We start from the raw sequence: 16,506 nt of genomic DNA, 5'->3' as shown, positions 1-16,506 counted from the left end.
TGTTCTGACCCTTTCACATGAACAACCAAACATGATGTTCTTCTCTGGAGACTGCACCTTACTGATAACACGTCCAAAGTATAAGAGATGAGAGCTCACCATCCTTGATTTTACGGAGCAATCAGCTGGACTTCTAAAAACAGATTTATTTTATTTTATTTAAAATACAACTTTATTCTGGTTCTAAATGGTAAGGAATGTGAATAACAGTAAGAAACAACATTTCACCACTGAATAGTGTGAGGTAACTATTGTTGTTGTTGTTAAGTGCTGTCGAGTCAATTCCGACCCATGAGTGACCCTGTATAGGGTTTCCAAGGAGCAGCTGGTGAGCTTGAACCACAGACCTTGCAGTTCAAATGACTTTGTAGTCTGACACGTTAGTCCGCAGCTCCACACCAGCAGAAGTCGTATATTTGAAACTCAAAAAGGAAACAATTGCATTCCAACAGCTAGCTATGCAGGTCCAAAAAATGAAGATATTTGTAACTGTCACATTCACTCTGAAGCCCGTTCATTTCCTTCAGCATCTCAAAGATTAGCACATGTTCTGCTCAGCTCTCTAATAAAGTTGCAAACATGCTGCACATCACAGGACAGTTGCCTATAAAACTAGATTTCTGACTCTAGGCTCCAGCTTCGTTCTCTTACAGGTTGCCTTCCTTGTCCGGGAGAACAATTGTCTGTGTAACCTCTAAATCATGCTCATACTGTGATGTCAAAGGTGGGTCCATGACAACTTCTGGTGGGACAAGAGTAGGCATGGCATCAAACTCCAAGTTAGGATCTCCAATTAGTTTTCTAGCTAGCCAAAGGAAGGGCTTTTCAAAGTTATAGTTACTCTTTGCAGAAATGTGATAGTACTGAAGAATCTTCTTTTGGTAGAAGATGAACAATTTAGCCTTAACTTTCCTGTCCTTAATGTCCATTTGGTTGCCACATGACACAATGGGAATGTTTTCACAGATTCAACCAGATCCCTATGCCAGTTAGGCATGTTCTTGCAAGTAACTCTTGAGGTTACATCAAACATTATAACGGTACACTGGGCTTGGATATAACAGTCCCCCAAATTTCTCCTGACCAGACGTGTCCCACACATTGAATTTAATCGGTCCTCTGTTAGTATGGAACACGAGGGGATGGACCTCAACTCTCAAGGTGGCTACATACTTCTTAAGTTCACTAGTCAGATGATGTTTCACAAATGTAGTTTTTCCAGTACCACTGTCACCAACCAACACAAGTTTGAACTGCACTTGGAGTTCTCCTTGGGCTGTCACCGCGATGGTTCTTTCAGAATCGTCTTGAGGCCACAACTGACTGAGGGATGGAAAGATTCAGATTTATTTATTTTGGGGGAAGTCCATAGTATTTTCAATATTCTTTGCCAACACCATAATTCAAATGCATTGATTCTTCTCTGATCTTTTTTATTTTTGTCCAGCGTTCACATGCTTATTAGGTAATTGAAAATACTATGACTTGTGTCAGAATTCTGTTGTGGTGCTGTAAGATAAGTACTGGATTGCTAACTGAAAGAATGGTAGTTCAAGCCTACCAGCTGCTTCTTGGAAATCCTACGCAGGGTTGTTATGAGTTGGAACTGACTCAATGGCAATTAACAATAGTATGGCTTGGGCTAGGCACATCTAAGTCATCAAAGTGACATTTTTGTTCTTTAGTATTTTAAACAGATCTTTTAATTTCTTGACTGTTGCTTCCATGAGCATTGATTTTGGATTCAAGTATAATAAAATCTTTGACGATTTCAATCTTTTCTCTACTTATCATGATGTTATTTATTGGTCCAGTGTGAAGATTTTTGTTTTCTTTACATTGAAGTGCAATCCATACTGAAGGCTGTAGTCTTTGATCTTCATCAGTAAGTGCTTCAAGTCCTATTTGCTTCCAGCAAGCTTCCAGCAAGGTTGGATCACCCGCATATTGCAGATTTTCATTGGATCTTCCTCCATCCCTGAGAATATATTCTTCATATAATCCAGTTTCTCAGATTATTTGTTCAGCATTGAGGTTGAATTAATATGATGAAAAATACCACACTGATGAACAGTGTGGTACAGATTTTAAACTATTCAGTATCCCCTTGTTCTGTTTTAACCACTACCTCTTGGCATATGTAGGAGTCCTGATTTGACACTGTAGGGTAAGCACTAGGCTGCAAGGTCGGTTTGAACCACAAAGTCAGTAGTTTGAACTCACCACCTGCTCCTTGGAAATCCTATAAGGATTTCTCTGAGTCATAACTGACTTGGCGGCACTTAAAAGCAACAACAACAACTTGGCCTATGTACAGGTTGTTCCTTATGAGCACAATGAAATATTTTGAAGTTCACATTATCTGCAGTGTTAGCCATAGTTATGATCACACAGTTGAATGCCTTTGCATAGTCAGTAAAGCACAAATAGACATCTTTCTGAAGAACTGAAGAAAAAATTCATGCCTCGACTTGAAGTACTGAAGGAGTCTCTGGGCAAAATATTGAATGATGCAAAAAGCACCTAAAGAAGATGGAAAGAATACACAGAGTCTACCAAAAAAATGTTCAATAGTCAACCATTCCAAGGGGTAGCATGTGACCAAGAACCAAAGGATGAAGTCCAAGGTGTACTAAAGGCATTGGCAAAGAAAAAGGTTCCAGGAATTGATGGAATACAAATTAAAATCTTTCAACAAACTGCTGCAGCTCTGGAAGCACTCACTCATCTATGCACAGAAATTTGGAAGACAATTACCTGGCCAACGGATTGGAAGATATCCATATTTGTGCCCATCCCAAAGAGATCTAACCCAATGGAATGTGGAAATCATAGACAGTATCATTAACATCACATGCAAGCAAAATTTTGTAATTAAAAAATGGCTGCAACAGTACATTGACGAAAATCTCTCAGAGGTTCAAGCCAAATTCAGATGAGTATGTGGAATAAGAGATATCACTGCTGATATCAGGTGGATCTTGGTTGAAAGCAGTGAATATCAACCAGAAAGATATTTACCTGTGCTTTATTGACTACACAAAGGCTTCTGATTGTATGGATCATTATAAGCTATGGACAACATTTCAGAGAATAAGTATTCTGGAATACTTAATCATGCTCGTGTGGAACTGTACCAAGAGGTGGTCGTTTGAACAGAACAAAAGGATACTGAATGGTTTAAAATTAGGAAAGACATATGCCAGGGTTGAATTCTTTCACCATACTTACTCATTTTGTGTGATGAGCAAATAATTCGAGAAGTTAGATTATATGAAGAACAACATGGCATCAGAATTGAAGGAAAGCTCATTAACAACCTGCTATATGCAGATAATACAACCTTGCTTGTTGAAAACAAAAAGGAATTAAACACTTACTGATGAAGATCAAAGACCACAGCCTTTTGAATGTGTTGGATCTCAGTATAAAGTAAACAAAAATCCTTACCACTGGACCAATTAATAACATCAAGATAAATGAAGAAAAGATTGGAGTTATCAAAGACTTCATTTTGCTTGGATCCACCATCAACACTCATGGAAGCAGCAGTCAAGAAATCAAATGACATATTTCATTAGGCAAATTTGCTGCACAAGACTTCTTTAAAGTGTTGAAGAGCATCAGTTTGAGGACTAAAGTGCGCTTGATCGGAGCCATGGAATTTTCCATAGTCTCAGATGCATGTGTAAGTTGGACAGTGAATACAGACCATAGAAGAATTGATGCATTTGAGTTATGGTATTCAGTGGAAGATTCTTAAAGGCACCATGGACTGCCAGAAGAACAAACAAATCTGTGTTGGAAGAGCAACCTGAATGCTCCTTTGAAGACAAGATGGGCAGACTTTGTCTCTTATACTTCAGGAGGGACTAGTTCCTGGAGAAGAACATCATGCTTGGTAAAGTGGAGCAATAGCGAAAAAGAAGTCAATCCCAATGAGTGGCAGCAACAATGAGCTCAAGCGTAGCGTTAATTGTGAGGATGGCGCAGGACCGGAAGGTATTTCGTTTTGTTGTACACTACGAGTGAGAACCGACTTGACGGCACTTAACAACAACAAAGCACCTTTCTGGTATTCTCTGCTTTCATCCAATATCCTTCTGACACCAACAGTTATATCTCTTGTTCCATGTCCTCCTCCGAATTGGCTTGAATTTCTGGTAGCTTCCTGTACAATGTACTGCTGCAACCATTTTTGAAGTATCTTCAGCAAAATTTTACTTTCGTGTGATATTCCACATTGGATGATTTCCGCATTCTGTTGGGTCACCTTTCTTTGGAATGGGCACAAATATGAATGAATGTCTTCCAGTTTCTTTCTGTGCTCTTGTCAGTTTGTTGAAACATTTAAATTGGCAGGGAGTGGGGGATGTTATTTAACTAGGCTAGGCAGTGTTGGAGAAGAAATCCAGAGGGTTCTAACCTTCCTGTAAATAGATTTTCAACAGATTTCGCTGTTTTCAGCACCTTACCCTGTCCCTTCCTTCCTTGCGTCCCTGTCTTAGGCCTTTCTGAGGTGTATACATACACATCCTTCCACACTGCTATCTTTTCTACCTGGAAAGGATGCTCAGTGGATAGCTTACTCTGCACCTTCCATTCTCTTTAGAATTTTGGGTTTACACTTTTATTTATTATTTCACTCTTTTTAGTGGTGTTTCAGTGGTTGTGTTTGTCTGGAAGTTTCTCAAATGGTTTTAATGATCAGAACACAAGAAAATGTTCTGCTCTCTGGTGGGAACAATCCCCTTTCTTGTTCCACTTTTAAAGAGTTATCCTGGTACGTTTTTCATTTCTATTTTCCTCATGAAGTTTATAATCATCTTACCTAGTTCCTTTCCCTCCAAATCCATCCATGTTTTTATTAATATCATGTTAAATTTAGGAAGATTTGACATCTCTGTATTATTGAGTGCTTTGAGAACAAGGTATGCTTTTTCATTTATTAAATGATTCTTTTATGTCTCTCAGTAGAATTTAAAAGTTTACTTCTTAAAGCCTGTGACTTGTATTTTATCTTTTTGGTTGCTAATTAAATAATTTTTCCTAACATACTTGGTAACTGTTTGGTGTTGTACATTATTTCAGGTAATTTATTCAACTTTGATATGCATAAATTTTCCTTATATTTGAAAATGCATTAATGATATGTTTGATTAATTTTAAAACTAATGTGCCATTATAAAAATAAGTAAAAATATTAGAGAGTATACGATGAAAAGTAAATTTCCCTTGCATCCTTGTCCCCTAATTTCACTCCCAGAGTTTATCAGTATGGTTCTAGAACCTCTCTTTACTTGTTCGTGTGTATGTCTATGCAACAAAAGGTTTACATGGTATGTTCTTCATTCTGATTGAGGCTCAAATATCTGAAACAACACAGTAGATGCCTTGTACTTCCACAGTCCAACCACCATTGTAGGTTGTGCTAAGATTTTAAGAGACGACTGGTTCCATTAGCAACCCACCTTCTAGCCAATAAGAGAAGGGCATGCAAAGACTGTGAGACATCTCTTTGGAGAGCATTAGCCAATGTGCTTGGCCAAGTGAGAGAGTCTTCAAGGAAGATTCCCAAGGAGGCAGATCTCGTTGCTTGGTACTGTTAGGAAGAAAGATGGTATCTAATTACCACCTGGAGAGGGTAAAAAGCTGTATTGGCACTGCCTGTCTGGCAGTTGAGTAAAGAGAGGTGTCACCTGGGGCAGAGCTGCAGTTAGTAGCTGTGGAGCCAAAGTGCCTATATGGGAGGACCTGATGTGAATTCTGTGTGTTGAGGGTTTGTCCCACCAAGGAGATTTCCTGGTGAAACCATGTCCTCCCAATGGAGCAAGACTATAGGGCTGAGGGACAGAGAGGTTGTACACAGCCAGTTAGACAAGGGACACCTCTCAGATTTTGTTCACCCCCTCCTCTCTACCCACCTACCTACCTAATTACCTCTCTATATATATATCCTCTCTATTTTGTTGTTATTAAGTGCCGTGGAGTCGGTTCTGACTCATAGCGACCCTGTATAGGGTTTCCAAAGAGCGGCTGATGAGTTTGAACCGCCGACCTTGTGGTTCAGACTGACCTGCGGTTCAGTGCATTATACTGCAGCACCCTACCAGGGTTCCTGTCTCTATATTTTGTTAAGTGCCATCGAGTTGGTTCTGACCCTTAGTGACCCCATATAGGGTTTCCAAGGAGTGACTGGTGAGCTTGAACTGTTGACCTTGTGGCTCAAACCGACTTTGCAGTCCGGTGCATTAACCCACAGTGCCACACCAGGGCTCCGTTCTCCCTGTATGTTTGTTGTTGTTAAGTGTCGTCAAGTCATTATACATACACATAAAAATCCAAGACTAAATCCACTGTCATTGAGTCCATTGTGACTTGCAGTAACACTAACAGACAGAGTAGAACTGTCCCATAGGGTTTCCAAGGCCTCAAGTTCAAACCACTGACTTTTGTTTAGTAGTGGAGTGCTTTACCCATTGCGTCATTAGGGTTCATTATTTACACACATATATAGAGAGATGTAAAGATTTTGGCTTGCCTGATTGTGAGAGATGCAAGGACAAAATCTGTACGCTTGACTGGGAACTCTGGAAGGATGCTTATGTTACAGTCTTTAGGCAAAATTCTCTCTCCCTTGGGAAACCCCAGGTTTTCTGTTTAAGACCTCCAACTAGTTTAATGGAGCCCTGGTGTGGTACTGTGGGGTAATGCACCATGCTGCAAGGTAGGTTTGAATTGCAAAACTGGTACTTCAAATTTACCAGCCGCTCCTGAGAAACCCTACACAAGTTCACTAGGAGTCGGAACTGACTCAATGGCACTTAACTCATATTTTTGAGGATAATCTGCTTTACTTAAGGCCCACTGACTTAAATGTTAATCATATGTAAATACCTTCAAGTGACATCTAGACTAGTTTTTGAACAAAGTGACCAAGTAGGCACATAAAATTAAGGATCATACATACTAGTATATAACTTATAAACCACAAAATCTCTGTAATAGGTGCATACTATATCCTCTATTCTGATTTTACCCACTATTACGTACATTGCTTTTAATCTAATGATACATCTTAGAGATCTTTCCTCATCATCACACACATGCACTTGTTTTTAATTCTGTTGTGTGGCATTCCATTGTGTGCAAAAATCATGCTTTATTTAGTCAATCATGTATCAATAAACAGAATTTTTCCAATCTTTGCTTTTATATACAGTGCAACAGATTTGTTCAGATTTTTGCTGTGTGTGGGATAAACAAAGGGAAGTTAAAAAGTATTGCTATAAAATCATAGAACCATTTCTTAAACAAAATATAAAAAATGTGAAGGTATCCTTCACATATGTCTAATACTTCTGAAGGGGGTGTCCCTCTCTAACCCTTCCCCTAAGAGTTCTGCACAGTTTGATTTACATCACATAAAAACAGAGGGACTCAAATTGTGTTCCTTTTCAATGCTGTTTAAGTTCTGGGAATTAAACCAAGTCTAAAGGGACAAGATCAGGGCTATAGGATGGCTAGGGTAAGGTTTCCCAATGACATCCTCGTAGGACAGACTTTGCTATCACCAAAGGTGCTTGTCATGATGGAAAAAAATTCCTTGGCACAACTTTTCTAGTCTTTTTCTCACCAAAGCAGTTTCAATTTTCTTAAAATCTCTTCCTAATAAACCCCTGTGATTGCACTGCATCTTTTGAGAAAATATATCAAGATTGCCCATTGGCAATCTCCCAAAATAGTCACCACAATTTTCTGAGCTGACCTCCCTGCTTTGAATATGCCTGGACTAGCAAATCTCCTTGGAAACCACTATTTTGATTGGATCTTTCATAGATGGCACCTAAAGAGACTAAGACAAGTGTATGGCTGAGAGAACTTGTCTGTAGCCATCCACAGTTCACAGAACCATGATTAAACATATTTTGTTTGGAGTAAATCCATGAATGCATGAGTTGGAATCCTAGTAGCAAGATTTTTTGACCTACTCTGTAGCTACCGAATAAATTACTGGAAGTTGAATTGCTAAGTTAACAGGTATGTAAAATTTTAAGTTACAAATACTCCCAAAGAAATGGCATCAATTTACATCCTCATCAGCAGTTTTCCTATAGTCATGCTAACATTGAGTCTTAACAAATGTTTTCATCTTTGTCAGTATGAGACATTTAACAACGTATCGTAATTTGGCAGTTCTCAAAGGACATATGAAATTGGACATCGTTTCATGTTTGTAAATCATTTGTATTCCTTTTTCTATCAGTTACCTATTTAGGTCAATCTGTTTAAAGATTAAAATTTAAAGCTGTGTTGTTAGCAGTGCTGTTTTATTTTTGTTTGTAAATGAGAAGTAGGGAAGGGGGGAAGAGAGACAGGACTGGAATAATAAAATATGGCCAAGAAATCTGGCTTGCCCAGATCTTTAAAAATATATATATATTATTGTACTTTTGGTGAAAGTATATATAGCAAAACACACTTGCATCCAATAATTTTTGCACATAATGTTCAGTGGTATTGGTCACATTCTGCACATTATATCATCAGTCTCACTATTTCTAGTCTACTTTTTTTTTTATGTAGGCCTGATCTTGAATCTGCTTTCTTTTCTCTCTCCCCTTCTTTGAGGTTTTGCCTTGGTGTTGGATTTGAAATTTTGAAGGCTTAGACTGGGAGACTGATGCTCACCTTCCATGTGGGAGATCTGGGTTCGGTTTCCAGCCAATGCACCTCATGTACAGACATATCAAGTGGCACCTGTCAGATGAGGTTTAGACTTCAGCAGAGCTTCCAGACTAATATAGACTAGGAAGAAAAGCTTGGTGATATCCTTCTGAAAATCAGCCAATGAAAAGCCTGTGGATCATAATGGGCTAGTCTGCAACTGCTCATGAGGATGGTGCAGGACCGGGCAGGATTTCGTTCCATTTTGCTTGAGATTGCCACAAGTCAAGGGTAGCTAACAACACAGGGAACACATTACTTTAGTAGTGTCTCCACCTCCTACCCCTAAACAGGCCCTCTGGGCACACACATTAGCCAGAGTCATTATGTGAGTGACTCTCAGTTATGAAGGACAAGGACACTGCTGGCTATTGTCCATATCCACTCTCTTTCACACTGCTTGCTCTGTGCCCATAGAAGCTGACCTGTAGTCCCTTTATCAGCAGCCTTCCTACCCTCCAGCAACCGGTCAGGTTCAGCCCGTGGTGAGCACCAGAGGAGACTGGAGGGAGGAAGAAGAGAGAAGCTACAGGGATTATGCCTCCCTTGCTGGTGGGGCGCAGGCTGCTTTATCCCTTGACTAAGATCGCAACTCTTGTTTGACCCCCTGTCCACTCAGCACCCTCCTCTCTTCTCTTCAGGTTTGGGTTTGATATGGAGGGTGTTACTGACTTTGGGATACTACACTATTCCTCATGAATTGTCTGCTCTTAGTTTCATACCTTTGCAAACGGTCACTTTAAGAGACTGCCCTCAAATTACCCAAAGTTGCCTGTGCCAACTCTCTTCGGTGTACTGTGACCCCAACTCATGCAGGTGCCCTATGCCCAGTTGCTTTCAGTAGGTCATAGAAAGAAGGAAAAGTCTTCTATTTGGCACCCATAGCCAGCGATGGTGTCCTTCAGCCAAGCCCATGAGGGGTCAGCTCTAAAGCCCTAGTACTCTCTGTCTCTTAGCCTGACAGGATCTCATAGATCAGTCACTTGAAAGGTGGGACTTCCATAATGCTGACTTCCAGGACCAGGCAGAGGAAGGCTATGGCATCTAGTCTGTGAGATGCTCCTGGATGTGCTTCAGTCTCTGGTGACCAGCAGATGCTGCGAAGGTTTAGATTTCCTATCAGAATCCACCCATTTGCAGCCCAGGCTCAGGATTCTATATCAACATGCTGCCTAGGGGAAGAGGTTTTAAGTCAAGTAGGGAGAGAAGTGATTCCCATTATGGCTAGTTAAAACTGTACAATTCTGATGCCAGGTTTCCAATTCCAGCTGAATGAGTGCTTCTATTGTTTCATTAGCTCTCTCTCATGGCAGGGGCTCCTCAGCCCTTTGCTGTCTGTCAGCCAAGATGCCAATCAAGGGTGGGAGCTGCTTGACTAGTCAAAGGAATCCAATGATTCCTAGAACTTTGGGAAAATTACTGGTCCTTTGCTTCTCACTTCCACCCTATCCTCTCTTTTAAGCAGCGTCATCAAGAAGGGACGATGGAGTGCATTTGTAGAATTCTGGTGACCAAAGTCTTCACTAATTCTGGGTTCCTTGATCTTATGTATCCTATGTGGCCAAGGTCAATATCCACAACACAGTACTGGGAGCCATGTGATCAGGGGGAACCCAGTAACTGCTTCTCTTGGGAGGTGGACCTTGTAGAGGTCAACCAGCTAGTTTGGAATTGGAACAGCTCATTAGCAAGTTTGCTTCCATCTTTCAAGGTTCAGAGAGTTCTAAGGAGGCTTCAGTTCATAGAAAAATTTCATTATCTTTTTTTAAACTTTTTATTGTGAAGTAAGTGAAGATTTACAGAAAAGATCATCAGTTTTACATTCAACAAATCATACACTTTGTTTCATCTCAATGATTGCAATCCCCTCCATGTAACATAGTTGTCCTACTTCCAATCTGTGCTTCCTATTTCCATTCCATCTTCCTTTCTGCCCTTCTGAACTTTTTCCCTATGTAAATATTGCCCTTTTGATCTTGAATGGTTGACCATACTTTACTAGTGTTGTCCTCCTGTACTACTGCTTGGCTGAAAATTGGACCACAAGGGTGAGTTATGCTCCAAACCTGAAGGATGCTCAAAGGACATAGTCTCGGTTTTTTCAGTATCTTTCTGACCAGTAAGCCTGATCTTTTAAAATGATTTTGAGTTTTGTTTCACATTTTCTCCTCTCTATCTGAGACCTTCTAATGTGAACCCTTTCAGAGCAGTAAGTTTAGGTAGCTAGGCACCATCTAGTCTTCTAGTCTTCTGGTCTCCTGGTCTCTGAAGCATGAAGGCTGATGTTCAAGTATTCAAATAGTCTATTGAAGTAATTGATTCCAAGCATTTTTAATTTTCATCATTCTTTCTTCCGTTGATGGAAAGGTCAATGTTTGCAACTTAGATGGTTGCTCATGAGCTTTTAAGGTCCTATTTGATACTCACCAAGTAGAATGTAGGACACTGCCTTTGGGGACTAGGTTATGCCAATTGACCATGGCGTCCTCTGAAATTATGGTCCTGAGCCCTAGTGCCCAGCAACTCATTCCCTCAAAGTGTTTGGTAATGTCTAAGAAGTTTTTATCAGTTTGCCCCTGTATGCTCCACTCATGGTGTGGCACTGTAGAATAAGCACTGGACTTAGAACCACAAAGTCAGCAGTTCAAACCCACCAGCTGCTCCTCAGATACTCTGTACAGGTCGCTGAGTTGGAATTGACTCGACAGCATTTAACAACAACAATGCTCCGCCACAGAGTCCCAGTGTGGTGCTGTAGGATAAGCACTGGGCCATAAGGTTGGTTTGAACTGAAAGGTCGGCAGTTCAAACTCACTAGCTGCTCCTTGGAAACCATATACAAGGTCACTGTGATTAGGAATCACCTCGACAGCACTTAACAACAACAGTGCTCTACCACATTCATAGGTGTGTTTGCAGCAAGGGTAAATCCCATTGTGCAGATATCCTCTGTCAAATCCGTATGTATTTGTAAACATACACCCACTCTCCCTCCTCAACCCATTCAGCCTGTATATCTCTCCATATATCTACACATAAAACCCTCTTGTCGCAGCATTGTGTATATAAAAGGATTGTTATATACTGTGTAAGAAGTACAGTCAGAATGTTCCTTAGAAGCCAGGATGGTGAGATTTCATCTCTTATACTTCAGACATGTTATCAGAAGGGACCAGTTCCTAGAGAGGGACATCATGCTTAGTCAAGTGGAAGGTCATCGAAAAAGAGGAAGACCACAGGGAGATGTACTGGCATAGTGGTAGCAGCATTGGGCTAAATGTCACAACAATTGTGAGAATGGCTTCGTAGCATTTTGTTCTGATGTGCATAGAGTCTCTATGAGTCAGAACCGACTAGAAGGCATCTAACAACAACAACAACAACCACTATCCCCTTTAGCCTTTGCCTTCCTCCGATTGTCTTCACTTCATTATTCTTCTGTCAACCTCCTTCTTGTTGTATATTGCCTTCCTCATCACCCGAGTTACCATGTGTCTACTTCTAGGCAGTGAATTGCTCTACTTTCTCTCCCATGCCTGGTCACCATCAAAGAATGTTTCTTTTAGCATGAAAACCTTTTCTTGAGTTTTTACAGTAGTGGTCTCTCCTACAATATTTGTCCTTTGTGATTGACTAATTTTACTTACTACCACTCATCTGTCAGCGTGTTATACTGTGGTGGCTTGCATGTTGCTATGATTCTGGAAGTTATGCCATGGGTATTTTAAATATCAGCAGGGTCACCTACAGTGCAGAGGTTTCAGCTGAACTTCCATATGAAGATAGACTAGGAAGAAGAGATGGACTACTTCCAAATATTTAGTCACTGAAAACCTTATAAATAGCAGTGGAACACTGTCAGCACTGGAATATTAAATATTGAAACATGTTGTACAGTACCAGAATATTGTCAGATATAGTTCCAAAACATAAGCTCCTCAGGTTGGAAGGCACTCCAATCTGTGCGCCTGGGGAGGGCTGTCTCCTCATAGTAGAGTTGACCTTGATGACATGAATGGAATAAAACCCTTGGGACCTTCATTTGCTGATGGGGCACAACGCAAAATGATGAAAAACAGCTGTAAACATCCATTAATAATCGGAACGTGGAATGTACGAAGTATGAATCTGGGAAAATTGGAAGTTGTCAAAAATGAAATGGAATGCATAAACATTGATATTTTAGGCATTAATGAGCTGAAATGGACTGGTATTGGCCATCATTTTGAATCTGACAACCGCGTGGTTTACTATGCCGGGAATGACAAATTGAAGAGGAATGGTGTTGCATTCATTGTCAAAAAGGACATATCAAGATCTGTATTGAAGTACAACACTGTCTGTGATAGGATAATAGCCATACGCACACATGGAAGACCAGTTGATACCATTGTTTCTCAGATTTACACACCAGCCACTAAAGTCAGTGATGATAAAATTGAAGCATTCTGCCAACTTCTTCAGACTGAAATTGATCAAACATGCAATCAAGAGGTATTCATAATTACTGCCAACTGGAATGCAAAGGTTGGAAACATAGAGGAACGATTGTTTGTTGTTGTTATTAAGTGCCATCGAGTCAGTTCTGACCCGTAGCGACCCTGAACAGGGTTTCCAAAGAACAGCTGGTACAGGATTTGTTGGAAAATAGGTTTTGATGATGAAAACGATGCTGGAGATAGCATGATAGAATTTTGCAAGACCAATGACTTCTTAAATGCAAATACCTTCATTAAACAATATAGAAGATGATTATATACATGGATCTCACCAGATGAATTAATATCAAAGATGATTATATACATGGATCTCGCCAGATGAAATACACAGAAATCAAATTGACTACATCTGTGGAGACAATGGGAAAGCTCCATATCATCAGTCAAAACAAGGCCGGGGGCAGAGTGTGGAACCAGATCATCAATTGCTCATATACAATTAGGCTGAAGCTGAAGAAAATTCAAACAAGTCCACATGAGCCTAACATGACCTTGAATACATCCCACCTGAATTTAGAGACCATCTGAAGAACAGATTTGATGCATTAGATAATAAAGACCCAAGACCAGAAGAGTTGTGGATGACGTTAAGAACATTATACAGGAAGAAAGCAAAAAATCATTAAGAAGACAAGAAATAAGGAAAGATCAAAATGGCTGTCAGAAAAGACTCTGAAACTTACTCTTCATGGGAGAGATGCAAATGAAAAAAGTGAGGAGGTACAAAAGCTGAACAAAAAATTTCAAAGATCAGCTCAAGAAGACAAAGTCAAATATAGTGAAATGTGCAAAGACCTGGAGTTAGAAAACCAAAAGGGAAGAGCACACTTTCAAGGTGAGGAAGGTGAAGGAAAAAAAAATCAAGCCTTGACTTTTGGTATTGATGGATTCTATGGGCAAAATACTGAGTGATGCAGAAAGCATCAGAAGAAGATGGAAGGAATACACAGAGTCACTGTGCCAAAAAGAAATGGTCGATGTTCAACCATTTCAAGAGGTAGCATATGATCAAGAGCCAATGATCCTGAATGAAGAAATCCAAGGTGCATTGAAGGCATTGGCAAAAAAATTCCAGGAATAGATGGAATACAAATTGAAATCTTTCAACAAATTGTTGCATCACTGGAGGCACTCACTCATCTATGCCAAGAACTTGGAAGACAACTACGTGGCCAACTGACTAAAAAAGATGTGTATTTGTGCCCACTCTAGAGAGAGGTGACCCAATGGAATGTGGAAATCATTGGACAATATCATTGATATCCCATGCAAGTAAAGTTTTACTAAAGATAATACAAAAACAGCTGCAGGTTGTTTGATGATGCATGGAAGGGATTGTAATCATGGCAATGAAATGATATACAACAGGATGAATGTAAAGCTAATGTTCTCCAATGTAAACTATCACATAATTCACAATAAAAACGTTAAAAAAAACCACCCCAAAACCCAAACACCCAATCCATTGCCATGGAGTCGATGTTGATTCACAGCGACCCCACAGGGCAGATTGGAGCTGTTCCTTCAGTCTTCCAAGGCTGTGATCTTTACAGAAGCAGACTACTATGGCTTTCTCCTGCAGGGCAGCTGGTGGATTTGAACCATCAGCCTGTTGGTTAGTGGAAGAATGCTTCAAACACTGTGCCAGCAGGGCTTCTAAAGTAAGCATGATACAACAATGCATATTTAAATGGGTTGGAGTCCTTGCACTGTGGGTTAATGCACTGGACTGCAAGTTCAAAACGTTGAACTATAAAGTTGGTGGTTCAAACTCACCAGCCACTCCTTGGAAACAGGGTAGCTATGAAATGGAACCGGCAGAAAGCACTTAACAACATCAGCAACAACAACAATAAATGCAACCATATATTGAGAACTTCCAGATGTTCAAGCCAAGTTCAGAAGAGGACGTGGAATGAGGGATATCATTGCTGACGTCAGATGGATCTTGGCTGAAAGCATAGACTACCAGAAAGATGTTTACCTGTGCTTTATTGACTATGCAAAGGCCTTAGATTGTGTGGCTCATGAAAAGCTATGGACAACTTTGCAAAGAATGAGTATTTCTGAACACTTATTTGTGCTCATGAGACAACTGTACATAGACCAAGAGGCTCGAACAGAACAAGGGAACACCTAGTGGTTTATACTTAGGAAAGGTGTGCCCAAGGATTGTATTCCTTCACCATATTTATTCAGTCTGTATGTTGAGCAAATAATCTGAAAAGATGGATTATATTTTTAAAAAATGTGGCCTTAAGCTTGGAGGAAGACTTATTAACCTGAGATATGCAGATGATACAACCTTGCTTGCTGAAATTGAAGAGGACTTAAAATACTTGCTGATGAAGATGAAAGACCACAACCTTTCGGTTGCATCTCAATGTAAAGAAAACAAAAATCCTCACCTCTGGACCAATAAGCAACATCCATATATGGAGAAAAGGTTGAAGTTGTCAAAGACTTCATTTTGCTCAGATCAACCATAAATGCTCATGGAGGCTGAAGTCTGGAAATCCAAATAATGTATTTTATCAGGTAAATCTGCTGCACAGGACCTCTTTAAAGTGCTGAAGAACAAGGATGTTAGTTTGAGGACTAAGGTGCACCTGATCCAAGCTATGGTATTTTCAGTAACCTTATATACATGTGAAAGTTGGACAGTGAATAAGGAAGACCATAGAAGAATTGAACCATTTGAGTTATGGTGTTGGAGGAGAATATTAAAAGTACCACGGACTACCAAAAGAATAAACAGATCTGTGTTGGAAGAAGTACAGTCAGAGTACTCCTTGAAAGCTAGGATGGTCAGACTTCGTCTGTCATACTTTGGGCATATTATCAGGAAGGACCAGTCACTGGAGAAGGATGTCATGTTTGGTGAAGAAAGACATGAGAATAAGAGGACCCCTAATGAGATAGATCAGCACAGTGGCAGTAGCAATAGGCCCAGAGGTAGCAACAATTGTGAGGTTGGCCCAGGACTGGGCAATGTTTCATTCTGTTGTGCATAGGTTACTTTTAGTCAGTGCCAACTCGATGGAACGTAAAAACAACAACAAATTTTACTCAGCATATTAAAGTCCTCCAGGTTCATTCATGTTATGAGGTGTTTTGCAGATTCATCATTATTGTTCAAAGCTGCATTGTATTCCATTGTTTGTGTGTACCAAACTTTGTCCATTCTTCCATTGTTGAGCTTTAGGCTGGCTCTGTATTTTAGTTATTGTGAATAGTGTTGTGATGAACATTGATGTGCATATATATACTCATGTCATGG

At 40.1% G+C, this 16,506-nt stretch overlaps 1 pseudogene; it reads right to left on the bottom strand.

Moving 5' to 3' along the window:
* Nucleotides 1-647: 647 nt before the first annotated feature.
* The window catches only part of LOC102834877, a 70,169-nt pseudogene continuing 54,310 nt past the window's right edge, over nucleotides 648-16,506 (bottom strand).

The sequence above is a fragment of the Chrysochloris asiatica genome, unplaced genomic scaffold (assembly GCF_000296735.1).
Source record: "Chrysochloris asiatica unplaced genomic scaffold, ChrAsi1.0 scaffold00151, whole genome shotgun sequence".
Taxonomy (NCBI): domain Eukaryota; kingdom Metazoa; phylum Chordata; class Mammalia; order Afrosoricida; family Chrysochloridae; genus Chrysochloris; species Chrysochloris asiatica.
Note: the sequence above shows the minus strand (reverse complement) of the source record. Positions and strands in the feature narration are given on the sequence as shown.